A 14,939-nucleotide genomic window follows, 5' to 3' on the forward strand; every position below is an offset into this window, starting at 1 on the left:
GGATGGAAGCATCGTTCTGTATACCCATCAAAAACGGGGACCTTTTCGCTTCATCAATCTGTGTATAATATTCCTCCTCCTCCTCCTGAAACCTCACATAATCACGCCGAACGGGCAATTTTTCTTAGGCCCACAAGGCTCAGTCATATAATTTTTCTAAACAATTTTTATACGTTTCAATGCTCAAAGCGTTGAAACTTTCACCTCCACCAATTTTATTTTAACTGGGCTGCCTCCTGGCCTAGTTACCAATTAAGCCACATTAACCAAAGCGATTAATGGGTTTCACCTGCCCTCTTGGTTGGCCATGGCCAATTTTTCGGATGTACATTAGTACTGTTGAAACAGCAATTTTTGTGGGCCCTCGCCTACAGTGTAATCAAATGAATTTTTAGCGCACCTGCATTACAGCTGGCGTTATATCCGCTGTGTTGGGCAATGCAATGGGATATTTTTATGTACCGCCGGTGCGTTCCAGGGAGCCACCCATGCTGTGGGTCCACAGGGAGTTGTAAATGCATCTGTTTCCACTTCTAAAGAACCCCAGTCTGACTGGGGCATGCAGTGTGGGCCGAAGCCCACCTGCATTAAACATGACATGACTACCTCAGCTGTGTTGGGCAATGCAATGGGATATATTTATGTACCGCCGGTGGGTTCCAGGGAGCCACCCATGCTGTGGGTCCACAGGGAGTTGTAAATGCATCTGTTTCCACTTCTAAAGAACCCCAGTCAGACTGGGGCATGCAGTGTGGGCCGAAGCCCACCTGCATTAAACATGACATTACTACCTCAGCTGTGTTGGGCAATGCAATGGGATATATTTATGTACCGCCGGTGGCTTCCTGGCACCCACCCATGCTGTGGGTCCACAGGGAGTTGTAAATGCATCTGTTTTCACTTCTAAAGAACCCCAGTCTGACTGGGGCATGCAGTGTGGGCCGAAGCCCACCTGCATTAAACATGACATTACTACCTCAGCTGTGATGGGCAATGCAATGGGATATTTTTATGTACCGCCGGTGGGTTTCAGGGAGCCACCCATGCTGTGGGTCCACAGGGAGTTGTAAATGCATCTGTTTCCACTTCTAAAGAACCCCAGTCTGACTGGGGCATGCAGTGTGGGCCGAAGCCCACCTGCATTAAACATGACATTACTACCTCAGCTGTGATGGGCAATGCAATGGGATATTTTTATGTACCGCCGGTGGGTTCCAGGGAGCCACCCATGCTGTGGGTGCACACAGAATTCCCATTGCGGAGTTGTACCTGCCTGTGACTATATATAAAAAAAAACGCGGTCTGACTGGGGCATGCAGACACCTTGACAGAATGAATAGTGTGTGGCACATAGGTTCCCCATTGCTATGCCCACGTGTGCAGCTCCAGATGGAGGTGGCACAGGATTGGATTTCTCATTGCTTCTGTACAGCATTGTATGCTATCGCCCCGCCCCTTTTAAAGAGGGTCGCTGCCTAGCCGTGCCAACCCTCTGCAGTGTGTGCCTGCTTTTCCTGTGGCAGACGCACTTATAAATAGACATGAGGGTGGCGTGGCATGAGGGCGGCTGAAGGCTGGGCAGGGACAGTTTGGTGTGCGCTGTGGACACTGGGTCGTGGGGGGGGGATTTGGCAGCATGTAACCCAGGAGAAGTGGCAGCGGAGTGTCATGCAGGCAGTGATTGTGCTTTGTTGGAGGTAGTGTGGTGCTTAGCTAAGGTATGCATTGCTAATGAGGGCTTTTCAGATGCTAAAGTTGTTGGGGGGGGGGCCCACTCTTGCTGCTATTGTGGCTTAATAGTGGGACCTGTGAACTTCATATGCAGCCCAACATGTAGCCCCTCGCCTGCCCTATCCGTTTCTGTGTCGTTCCCATCACTTTCTTGAATTGCCCCGATTTTCACAAATGAAAACCTTAGCGAGCATCGGCGATATACAAAAATGCTCGAGTCGCCCATTGACTTCAATGGGGTTCGTTACTCGAAACGAACCCTCGAGCATCGCGAAAAATTCGTCTCGAGTAACGAGCACCCGAGCATTTTGGTGCTCGCTCATCTCTACTAAGCACTCTTTACTTCACTGTTTCCACAACTCCCATAGAAGTCAGCACAGAGTACATGCCGTTTCCCTAACTCCCATGCTTTTTATGGGAGTTACAGAAAGAGTATTGCCCAGCCGTGCTCGTCTGTTTCCGTCCTCCCTGCCACCTCATATAGAGTAATGTTCCCATCACAGCCATGTTTGGCTGACATTGGAAAACCCCTTTAAACATCTTATATCCATATGTTCAGTCCTAGCAAAAGAGATCCTTATTATTAAGGGCTAGTGCCTACGGCCAGATTTATGCAACGTTCCCCGTGGCGTGAATCCACAGTGGAATAACACAGCTGTTACCGTGTTTCCCCGAAAATAAGACAGCGTCTTATATTAATTTTTGTTCAAAAAGGTTTAACTTTTTTACATGTATAGCTGCCTGGACACTATTTAAATTGACTTTTAAAATTAACTGTTAGCAGGGCTTAATTTTGAAGTAGGGCTTATATTTCAAGCATCCTCAAAAAGCCTGAAAAATTATTTTGCATGCTCAAAAATTCAGGAAAATCATGCTATGTCTTATTTTCAGGGGATGTCTTGTTTTCAGGGAAACATTGTAGGTTCTATTAAACCTAATGGCTCACTCCTCACATGCGGGATTCTGCCGCGGATTTACACCACAGGAAAGAAATCGTGGCATGTTCTATTTTACTACGTTTTTCTACATCAAGATGTTTCCATTAATATATTAATAGAGACTGCTGAAAAAAAAGGTAAAAAGCGCATTTTTCCACAATTGCCAGCAGGGACTTTTTTCTTTATATATACACATATACACACACACACACACACACACACACACACACACACACACACACACAGAGTAAACCCTTGAGTAGCATTGCTCTTAAGTAAAGCTGTTTTCAACTAAAGTCAATGTGTCAGGGCAGCGGCGGTCCCTCAAATAAAGTTGTATTCCTCATATAAGGGTGCCGACCGCTCCATGACCCCGGGCGCCACTCAGTGAGCCGGCACGCAGCTGATGCCGGTCACTTTCTGATTCTCCTGCATCAGCGCGCGCCTACTCCTCCCCCTCCCCTCTCTACAGTGCACAGTGCTGGCTGAACGTTGCTGGGTCTGCCTGCCTCCTGACAGTACAGAAGGTGAATCCCCAAAGTGCCGGCTGAACGCTGCCTGCCTGCCTGCTGAATCCCCACTGTACTGCAAAATGTAAGTACTGTACAGATGAGTACAGTACAGTAAAGAAACGTTTGCAAATAAATCCTGCAGTCCTATGTCAAAGCACAGATAACAGTGATACGTACTGCTATAATGATGTCCCCGCAGTCCTATGTCAAAGCACAGATAACACAGTGATACGTACTGCTATAATGATGTCCCTGCAGTCCTATGTCAAACCACAGATAACACAGTAATACGTACTGCTGTAATTATGTCTCTGCAATGTTAATTTATTCTTTACAGTTGTGTTTTATATTCATTCAGTATTGTTATTGTTTTTGGTATTAAAGACCAGAGTTATTCTCTCTTAAATGGGGTTTGGTGTGTTAGTTGAGGTTCTACGTAGAAAAGAAGCAAGCCTTAATACCTGTGCTACACAGCTACAGTTTACTATCTGCTACTATTAAACTACTAACAACCTACAACATATATAAAAGACAGAGCGCAACCAACAGAAGAATACCACAGTTAGGGCCCTTGATAAGGGGAGGACAAAAATAACAAAATGAGAATACAACTAAGACACTATTATCTCAGACACAACTCAGCGGTCCTAACAGAAGACACCGACCTGCACCCACCATAGAGATTCGGTGGGCTGAAGGACCTGCAGTGACATCACTGCTGTGAGAGGAGCTATTGTGCAGTTTGGTAGAAAGTACTGTAAACTCGATAAGACGACAGCAGCTACCAGGACCTGTGATGACGTCACCGGCATGTTATCACTTGTGTGGGTAGAGTCAGGAATCACATAACCAGGGGCTCATCACTGTATCCAGGAGTCTGGTGATGTGTGGAAATCAGGATGGATGTGGATGTAGCAGAATTGTGTGTGTGTCAATCAGGATGTAGCAGAGCTGTGTGTGTCATGTGTGCGAATCACGATGAATGCAATAGAGCTGTGTGTGTCAATGTGTGTGAATCAGGATGGATGCAGTAGAGCTTTGTGTGTGATGTATGTGAATCAGGAAGTGGCAGAGCTGTGTGTGTGATGTGTGGGGTCAGGATGGATGTAGTAGAGCTGTGTATGTGATGTGTGGGGATCATAATGGATGTACCATGTAGCACAGCTGTGTGGTGTATTGCGACATCAGAAACACCAGTACTATAATTTCCTAATAAATACTAGTATCTCTATATGTGTATCTATCCCCTCACTCCAGCTGTAGAAAACTAAACAGATCACTTGCCTTATAAATTGATATATCTATTGAATAATAATCCAATGCTGCAGCTCCCTCTGCCAGCACATGTGCTCTGAAATCCCCTGAGCTAAACCTTGCAGGGGCAGAAGCATGGACCAACCATCAGCTATCCCTAGAATGTTGGTCAGCGCATTATTTTCAGTTACTATACCCTAAGAAAATAGCAGCTTGTTACATATGCATTATGTAGATGGATGTTAGCAGGTTAGAGGGCATTCACATTATGTTTTCACTGGGGATCAAGACTCAGATGGAACTGCAAAATAAAGCATAGGCTGTCAGTCAAACAGAGACCTTATTGGTTGCCTTTCATTTCCAGAATTAACTGAACCAAATAGAATCTGGTCTGACTTTAATGGGAATCCATTACCTCCCTCCAGCATCATAACCTGTTAAGTGAGGTGACAGGGACTTGGGTGATGTATTTTTTTTTAACTTATCAGCTCCCTTGTTCCTGCGGTTCCACCGCTGAAGATCATGCACTGTACAGCACATCTAACTCTTTTCAGAGTCTATGAGTGGAACGCACATGGCACTCTGAAAAAAGTTGGATGTTCAGTGCCGTGTGTGATCTTCAGCATGGGAAACCGCAGGAACCAGGGAGCAGATGAGTAAAAAAAATATATCACCTGGCTCAAGTGGCCAGAATGAACTCCAGTCAGCCATGGTTTAAATCAGTAACATCCAGCCAAAATATGTAGCTCGAACAACAATTCCCAATAGTTCATATTTCTGATTGATCTCAGAACAATTTTTTATTCAACATTTTTTACATTAATGTCAATTTGCCTTCTTCCTTTTGGTTTCTTTGTACTGCTTGTACGCATAAAACCTATAACACTACAAGCTCTGTATACACATTTGGTTATAAAACCACATTGTTTTCACTTGAGACAAGAATCTTATAAAAAAATTTCCCAGCTGTATTTGGAACCCATCATTGGTAAGTCCCGTCCATTAAATAATGCAAAAGGACAACTTTAGATAAGTGTGGAGTAAAAATGTAAGGATTTAATAGAAAAAAAAGAACTAAAATAATTAAGTAGTTGTGCCTCAACTAAAATTCAAACATTCTTAACATACTGTATATGTAAAATTATTTAAATTGTTCACCATTACTATACCAAAAAATGGAAGTGATCATCTTGAGAACCTCTTTGTTTTTTGGTTTAGACTCTTTGGTGGAAATCTGGTATCTGCCTAGCGACTTTGAACAGATATGTGTATATACACACATATTCACACTCTTTGTAAAAAAAAAAAAAAACAAGCACCTAGAAGGAGTTGGCATCTTGCTGCAAAATTCGGCATGCTGTTACATCTCAGGCAGATGTGCAAATTGGAGTTGTGGTGTGATTAGATGAATGGTCTTGTCAACTGAGGCCCTAAAAGTGATTCCAGCCTAAGCCTATATAAAAAGGCTCTTGGACGCTACTTGTGTGTAGTGATCTCGTTTTCTGCTTGTGTAGAGCTTGTTGACCCCTAAACACCTCTAAAGTGCAATTGTAGAAATTTTGTCCAGTTAAGAGTTTGGGGTGGGGGGGGGGGGAATTAATGGAATGCAAGAAGCAGGATGGTCCTCGTCTGGGCCATTCTGACCAGAGTGTTAGGAGGTGTTAAGACCAGTGGATGCATGGGAGCACACAAACGAGGCAACCAGCTCAGGACACTCTCGACAGACCACCAGTAGAGAGGATGGTCTGATGATCCAACAAGCATGAGCAGCTCCAACTGTTTCATTGTCTGCCGTCCGGAGACAGGTGGTGCCATCATTACAGGCCCCTATTTCTATCGAAACCCTTTCCAGGTGCTTGGCTGAAAGACATTTGGTCTCACAGCATCCATTACGTGTACTGCCTTTGACACCCAACTATCAACGCTTTCTTTGGCAGTGGAGTCATGAATGACAAAACTGGACTGCTATAAAATGGAACCGGGTCATCTTCAGTAATGAATCAAGGTTTGGGCACTGATGATGGCCAGTTTGTGTCTGGAGACCTAGGGGGAAACTGCCTTTGCTGTTGTGAGGGTCTCTGGGGGCCATTACATACAACAGCCAATCAACCCTACTAGTGGTATGAGGGACAATGACAGCTCAATGATATGTTTAGGACATCCTGCAGAGGACACATGTGTGGCAGGACTTCCAAGAGGCATTTCCCAGCAGGATAAAGCTTGGCCGTACACAGCAAGGGTGTCACAGGAATGTCTCCAGAACATTGTGACACTTCTGTGGCCTGAATGATCGTTGGATTTTTCAAGAATAGAAAATACATGGGACCACCTGGGAAGCCAACTTCGACAGCCTACAAATTTGCACGATCAAGAGACTCAATTGCAGCAAGTGTGGAGCAATATGCCACAGGATACCATATGGAACCTGTATATCTCCATATCACATCTTGTATCCAAGCTAGAGGTGGTATAACAGGGTACTAGAGCCTCCATGCCCACTGTATCACATATTGTATCCAAGCTAGAGGCGGTACAACAGGGTACTACAGCCTCCATGACCGACCGTATCACATCTTGTATCCAAGCTAGAAGTGGTACAACAGGGTATTAGAAACTCCATGTCTGCCTGTATCACATCTTGCATCCAAGCTAGATGTGGTAGAACAGGGTACTAGAGCCTCCATGTCTGCCTGTATTACATCTTGTATCCAAGCTAGTGGCGGTACAACAGGGTACTAGAGTCTCCCTTTAAGGGTTCAGTTTTCTACAATTTATTATCCTTTTGCTCTGATATTGTAATCACTTTCTTACATCAATGTTAAAATCACATATAAAAGGTTTCTTTTGGATTCCAACAACTCCTTTTAGGTACTTGGTTATTTTATCATATACACTCATTGTTAAAAAAACGTATTAATTTAGATGTAATACACTGGAGAAAAGCCTTGCTATTCCACCCCATGGGGAGTCATGGAAGCAGACAGCCACTGCTCGTAAACATAAAAGAAAAATAGGCGTTTTCCAGCAACCTGGGTGCTATAAAAGGATTTCTTCATTTAAGCATTCCAATAAAACCATGGATCAAAACCCAGCATGAGTATTTTAAACGCCTACATGTTTCAAGCAGTAGCTCTTAGTCATGGTATAAGGTAAAACAAACAAAAATGTAAAAGCATGAAACATCCTCCCTCCGTTTTTTATGTCCGCCGGAAAAGATAGGTCTGGACCTATCTTTTCAGCCAGAATACTCCAGCCTGTCCAATGGGAGCCTATGAGAGCTGCCAGAAAAGGGAGGTAGGAGGGAATTTAGCAGTGGCTCTGCCAAACTCCCTCCCCGCCCCATGCCAGCTGTTGGTTAAGGGAGGCGGCGGGACAGGGCAGGAGCTTAGCACACTAGGCCCCCCCCCCCCCTCCCATTGCCATCAGCCGGCAAGGGGGAGGGAGTTTAGCAGAGCTAAACTCTACCATGCCCGACGGTATTTCGGGCTGCGGTGTATACTCGCCGCACCCAAGCCATCTGAACAGACGTTTAAATCGGAGATGCAGTCATGACTTGCTGCGGCCATGATGGGGCCGGCCGAAACTTGCAGCGCCCATGTGAAGGAGCCCTAAGGCTTTATTCAAACAAAAGATAAAAGATATAACGCGACTAATTTAGCTGTACAATAAAATCAAAAACAGAAGTCTATGGATCCCCTAGCATTGTGCGGTCCAAAGTTAGGGTAAGACCTATATTATTGCACAGAGAGAAATTTCGGTCACTGAAATAATGTGCTTATGTGTTATATCTGCCGCTTGAATTATTTTGCGCGCAAAGAAAATGTTCATCTGAATGCATAGGAAACGATTGGTTCAGATGGTCATGATTTTGACGCTTGTATGAATAAAGCCTATCACAGAAATGGGGGATCATAAGCATCCCTGTCCCGGTCTCATGCTGCCTGAAATTGGTGGCAGGTTCCCTTTTTAAGTCATCCTAATCTATTAAATGTATTAGGTTGTACCAATGAGGTCCACAACCCCAGGAATACCTCTCCCTGTCTTCGAGATGTGGGATTTTTAACTATCAATTTCCAGAGCAGCCAGCTTAGACAAAACCGTGCTCATCTGTTCTTTATAGTGCATGTATTATTTGTATCGGAGGCTTGAAGTATACACTAACGGTGATTCTTTTAGATATCAGTCCACTACTCAGCACATGCAACATAACAACAGTTTACTGACATGACTTATTTAACATTATGGTTTGCAAGCAGCATTATTGGGACCATCTCATCAGACAGAACATCTGCTGGTGGATTGGAGACTACAGCTGAATAGCCATTGAGACATGTAAATGTTTTCATAAAGGCTTTATTTAAATTGAATATTATGATGTCTTGTAGATTTGTACAGGAAAATCCTGTTATTTGTCTAAATTGGCAACAAATTGTACTTAAACCTGGGTGGAATATTTTTTGTGATCTCTCTACGCCATCTAGTGGACAGTCCAATGTAGCAAAAAAATCAGTTGCTCTAAAATACATTGTTAAAGGGGTTGATGTACAGTTTTCCCTATCGACAAGAGATAGGTGAAAACTATCTGATTGGCGATGACAAGAACAGAGTCCCAAAAGTCTCCAAACAAATGGAGCAGCAAGCATGCAGGCTACTGCTCCATTCATTTCATTGAAATTGCAAGAGCTAGCCAAGTACTTGAACTCCACTAACTCTAGCAGTCCCATTTAATTGAATGCAGTGGCAGCACACCTGTAGATCACAGCTCCTTTCACAATGGGGAACATGGGATCCACATTCTCATGATCAGTGGAGGTGCCAGTGGTCAGACCCCAATTGATAAAACAGTTATGCACTATCATGTGGTTAGGGGAGAATTCTGAATCTTGGCACAATCTCTAACACAACATTGCAAAAATTAAGATGAGTAATCCAGTATCAATGAAACATTAGCACAATATCTAGAGCTCAAGATGAAACCTTGGCCGTGGTTATCAATTAAAGGAAGTCAGTCACCTGTATTTGGTATATGAAACGAAGGTCGACATAAAATGTGCCAAGTAGAGATGAGAGAGTATACTCGCTAAGGGCAATTGCTCGAGCGAGCATTGCCTTTAGCAAGTACCTGCTCGCTCGAGACTGAAGGTTCAGGTGCCGGCGGCGGGCAGGGAGCTGCGGGGGAGAGCAGCCACTCACCGCTCCCCTGCACTGGCACCCAAACCTTCAATCTCGAGCGGGCAGGTACTTGCTGAAGGCAATGCTCGCTCATCTCTAGTGCCAATTCATCCGGGCTCCCTCTCCCTCCATCATTGAAAGTACGCCCCTTAGCATGGATGATTAACTTCTCTAGCTCAGACTAGATCTGCACTGTCTCGCACCGGCACCACAATTCTATCCATCTTCGACACACGCATGTTACATCATTGAAACCATGGAGCGATGAACCATAGAGCATTGGATTTTTTTTTTGTAGCCCACGCTTCCCTATGAAGCCTCCTTGCTTATCGCAACATACAAACTTGCGATTTTCGTGCAATGTATTTTTATCATTAGAAAGTCCTATTGACTTTTGCAGAAAAAAATTAAGCGGTTTTATCGCAAGCGGCCGCCATGCAAGATTATTCTCACAAAAAAGCATCAATATCGCTGAAAACTCGCGGGAACAAAGACGTGATTTTCTCGTGGCAAAATCGCTGTTACCCATGTGAAAAAGGCCTAAAAGTGAGTTAACTTACTCGCCCGTCTCTTGGCCTTTACCTGCGGTGCACTACATGCAACATCACACTCAGACATAGTATCCCACGTGTTACTGTAACACACAGCAGGAAACAGAAGTGTTGCAGCTTGCACTAGATGAAGTCTGTTCGGCCGCCCCTTGTAAGATGGTAGCTGCCATCCCTGTGTTATAGCTGTATGGCGGTAAATGATCATATTAAAGCAACCTCTGCAGTGGTAGTCTAAGATACTACATGATGCTCTGACTGGGCAGCACTGGTTAATCAAAGCAGATGTAGCGTCTTAGGCCAGTCTCACACAAACAGGTCAGATTCCCCATCCATTGAGCCCGCATATCTTCTTTTCCTGTAGTGCGGATAAGCGCGGGCTCTTGCCAGCCAGGCGAAGTACAGATTTTTTTTTTTTTAAATATTTGTTTTTCCCACGTCATCACTACACGATGACGTGAGTACCTGTGACCTAGGCACAATATCAAATGCGGATGGGCTGCGGGTCGGATGGCCTCCATTGACTTCAATGGAGGCCATCTGCGCTGAGTCCGCAGAAAAATAGAGCGTGCTGCGATTTTTCCTCCACTCGTGGAAATCGCAGTTAGTTTCCATGACTTAAGGAAAAAGCAATCTCTACATACCTTCAATGCATGCAATTTCCTGTGGCTCCTTCTCTGTGTGGGCGCAGACTGCAGATTCCATTATTTAAATCCCTCCATGTGAGACCGGCCTTAGACTGTAATGATGCATACTAATACACCGTGTATACCAGGTAGTCAGACAAGCTGGTGTGGCCCTCTTTTTTCCTCCAGGCCTGTAGGGTTGCTCTAACTCTCTCCATGTTCTCACCTCTTCGGTAGAACCTTCCCAGTCTTCAGTCAGCCACTATGTGTAGATCCCCCTTCGTGTGTAGGACCTGTGTATTCATGGCCATGTGACCATGTTGTCACCGCAGGTTCTTCACACTAGTGACTGTAATGCATAGAGCACATTGTGTGCAGCTCGGAAGATAAAGCGGGGGGGGGGGGGGGGGGGCTAGCATTTGCCAAAATTGCCAGATGTACATGGACCAGGCTAGACTGCCCATCAAATTTTATATTTGGACACACAATGGTTTTCTCCCTACAAATTCCATATAAAGAATATAGTTGTGGCATAAAATATTGCAGGCGACATAATAAACGTTCTATTCTAGACTGACTCCTAAAATATAGTTAGAAATTCTTAGGACTGTCATTGCATGCACACATTTTAATCCCTTCAAGGTGGCCCAAAGACTATAAACCTCCATCTCTGCAGGGTGGGGGGGGGGGGGGGGGGTAAAAAGTCCTTGCAGAGAATCCCCCTATAGCCCACCCTATGTGCAGAAGCTCTGTGATCTGAGAGTCTTTTGCTAGCTAAGATCATAGAGCTTTACCTGGGGACCAATTAACATGGTCTCCAAGCATGTGTTGGCCATGATGGCCAGCATCACAGTGACACAGCACTGCTTTGCTCTCCCCCTTCATCTCAGATATCAGGCAGCCCATCTCAGAAAAAGGAAAGTTGAAAAATGATGCCAAAATAATGTGGACATATTGTAAGTGTTATTAAACTAATTTTCCCAAAATGTATTCTTTGTTTTCTTAATAAACATAATGCATACCAACCAAAATGTACCATGGATATAAAGTACAATGTGTCTTGCAAAAAATATATATATCTTAGAATCACTTCAAAAAGTAATACCATGCCAAAGTAATAAGTGGTATAGATTAATGCCACGATTTACAACAGTTCTATGTAGAAATGATAGTAAATATAATTGGCTCTTTCTGCTAAGCCCCTCCCACTTTTTGAAAAGTGGTAAGAGCAGAATAATATATCACACGCACAATTTATAAGTTTTCAGGGAAAGAAAAGAAACTTGCTAATTTTTCTTTTTTACACCAGCAAACTGGTACAAAATCAGATAAATTTCTCCCACAACGCCTGGCAGAGGAACGATGCACTGACACATGGAGTGCCTAGGAGTTCAAGGTATAGACTCTAGCCCCGGTCCCCCTTTCATTACTTCCAAACCCTAATAAAGCATATAAGGTAACCTTAAATTTGACAAAGCTAAAACGTAAATATGGATACTTACAATGGCTGCCATTGCCTGGTCTAGCTTTATGTGACTGCACTAATGCCATTCCTCCAATTATCATACCTCTAATACACATAATTAAGACCCATCAGCATGCATGAAAAGCTTTGTTTTTTGGCTGCTTTCTCAGGGGCTAAATGGCACCGATTGTGTATCACACAGCAGAACACTGTGCGTGTCATTGCAAATTTTGATCCATTTTTTTGTTTTTAAATTTGAACGGCACATTAGCAGTGCCATTTGGCACACAAGACTACAGACTAGAAGTAGTATGATTACTTCATTTGTGTGATTAATTAGGAATACAAGAATTCTTATGGAGGGTGAATGTATAATATCAGACTCCTGTCAGGTTTTTCAAGAAGTCGGTTGATATAGCTCAAAGAGCAAAATATACTACATGTTTTAAAGCCTATAGTTTTTGGTATATCTTGAAGGTTAAATCATTGGACATTAAAGCCCCATTTACACGGGACAACTGTCGAACAAATGATGCCCGACACTCGTCCCCGCATGTACTCACTCATGTACAGTTGTACAGGAGTGAGTATTATTGGATTGCAGTGGGGAGGCTGGAGGAGATTTCACTCCTCTCTCCCCCACCCCTCTCTAGTCACTTTAACAGCGGTCGTTTAGTACTGAACTACTGCTGTTTACGCTACACGATCATCATTCAGAATTTTAAGCTGCATCAAGTCCTGATCGCCGATTATTCAGTGTAAACAGCAGCCATTCAGTACTGAATAGCTGCTGTTAAAGTGAATGGAGAGGGACGGGGGAGAGCGAGGAGTGAAACCTCCTCCAGCTGCCCCTCTGCAAGCCAACAATACTCGCTCCTGTGCAGCAGCACGGTAGGGAGTACAGACAGGGACGAGTGTCGGGTATTGTTTGCCCAACAGTCGTCCTATGTAAATGGGCCTTAACCCTTTCCAATCCACTGTCTGACGTCTAAAGACATTCTGATTGAAGGCTGTACAGCTCTGATGTCAGAAGACATCCAGCAGGGTATTCTTACTGTATATTACTGGCTGCTCTGTTGTCGGGGGCCTCTCCAGCATGCCCCATGCAGCAGTACAGACTCTAGCCAGCAGATGGTGCCGTTGCATAATAGCAGAAAGAAAACCCCCTAGAAAACCCCGAATCCAATATTGGATTGCAAAGGGTTAAGTCACTATTTGTCCTAGCATGTCCATTGTAATGGAAAGCAAAGGATCTTTGGTTGGAATGTTTTTCCGTTTAGAATCATAGATTATGGTCGAATGTGTTATATTGTAGCAAAACAATTGGATTTTTACCACAATTGTCCTTTAACTTTCAAACACACATTTGTCATTGAATGCAATCTCTAGGATTTTTGCTCTTTCTTTATGGGACAGTTGGATAAAAAGCAGGGTCCTTTATTCATCTCCTATAAAATTACGAAGTCTTTAGTAAAGACCTAAAGCAAGTAAATATGATCCTTTTTTTGCTGCCCACATCAGTTATTCTATTTTCAAGAAAATCAAGAATATTTCGCATATTGGAATGCTATGCTTAATATGAGAGGAGGACATGCACAAATCGTAAACCTAGCCGAAAAGTGTTTTTTTTGTTGAGGGAATGGGACCAACAAGAAATGTGCCCCCCCTCTCCAATAGCACCTTTATAGTATGGAAGCCCTTGTGTAAAATAAATAATCCGTCTATGGCTTTATAGAACATTCACACTATTTTTCCAGATTGCATTTGCTCTTGTTTTCATGTCTGATAAGATCTTAATATGTGGTGGTGGTGGTGGTGGTGGTGGTGGTGGTGGTGGTGGTGGTGGTGGTGGTGGTGGTGGTGGTGGTGGGGTGGGGTGGGGTGGGGTGGGGTGGGGTGTGTGTGTGTGTGTGTGTGTGTGTGTGTGTGTGTGTGTGTGTGTGTGTGTGTGTGTGTGTGTGTGTGTGTGTGTGTGTGTGTGTGTGTGTGTGTGTGTGTGTGTGTGTGTGTGTGTGTGTGTGTGTGTGTGTGTGTGTGTGTGGGGGGGGGGGGGGGGGGGGGGGTAATGCTTTCTTCAGTCTGACTCTGAAGATGAACATATTTAGAACTGACAATATAAAAGAGAAGAGGAAGCTATTAATGAAACAGATAACAGACAGGAAGTCATTACTACAGGATAGACCGGAACAAGATGGGAACCAAGATAAACCAAATGATTTATTACATAAAGGCACCACAGATTAATGGGACATTAAAAATCACAATTGACATGTTTTGCTAACAGCTAGTTGCATGAAAACAATTACTGTATTGCCAAATGTCACACACAGATCTTCAGAGATAATTGCTGAATATTTCATAGCCGGGTACAGATTATTACTTATGGATGCGCACAACGTGTTAAAATCCACCGCAAGATCCACATGTCATATGCAGATTTGCCCCAGAAGTGGTGCAAGCTTCACTCTGTAAGTATGCCTGGAGATTTTGAAGTAGATTTGTCCACTTCTCGTGTGATCCCACCCAACCTTTAATGGAAGGCTAACACAAGGTTGTGAGGATGCCTACATAGATCTTGCACTGATCAGCGAGTCGGACCAAGTGATCTTGGAGGTCCATTCTAACTCTACCAGTCTATGATCCCTTGAAAAGATTTCTACTGCAGGATGTTCTCCCCATGGCATGTTTATACT

Source organism: Eleutherodactylus coqui, chromosome 1, assembly GCF_035609145.1.
Source record: "Eleutherodactylus coqui strain aEleCoq1 chromosome 1, aEleCoq1.hap1, whole genome shotgun sequence".
NCBI lineage: Eukaryota > Metazoa > Chordata > Amphibia > Anura > Eleutherodactylidae > Eleutherodactylus > Eleutherodactylus coqui.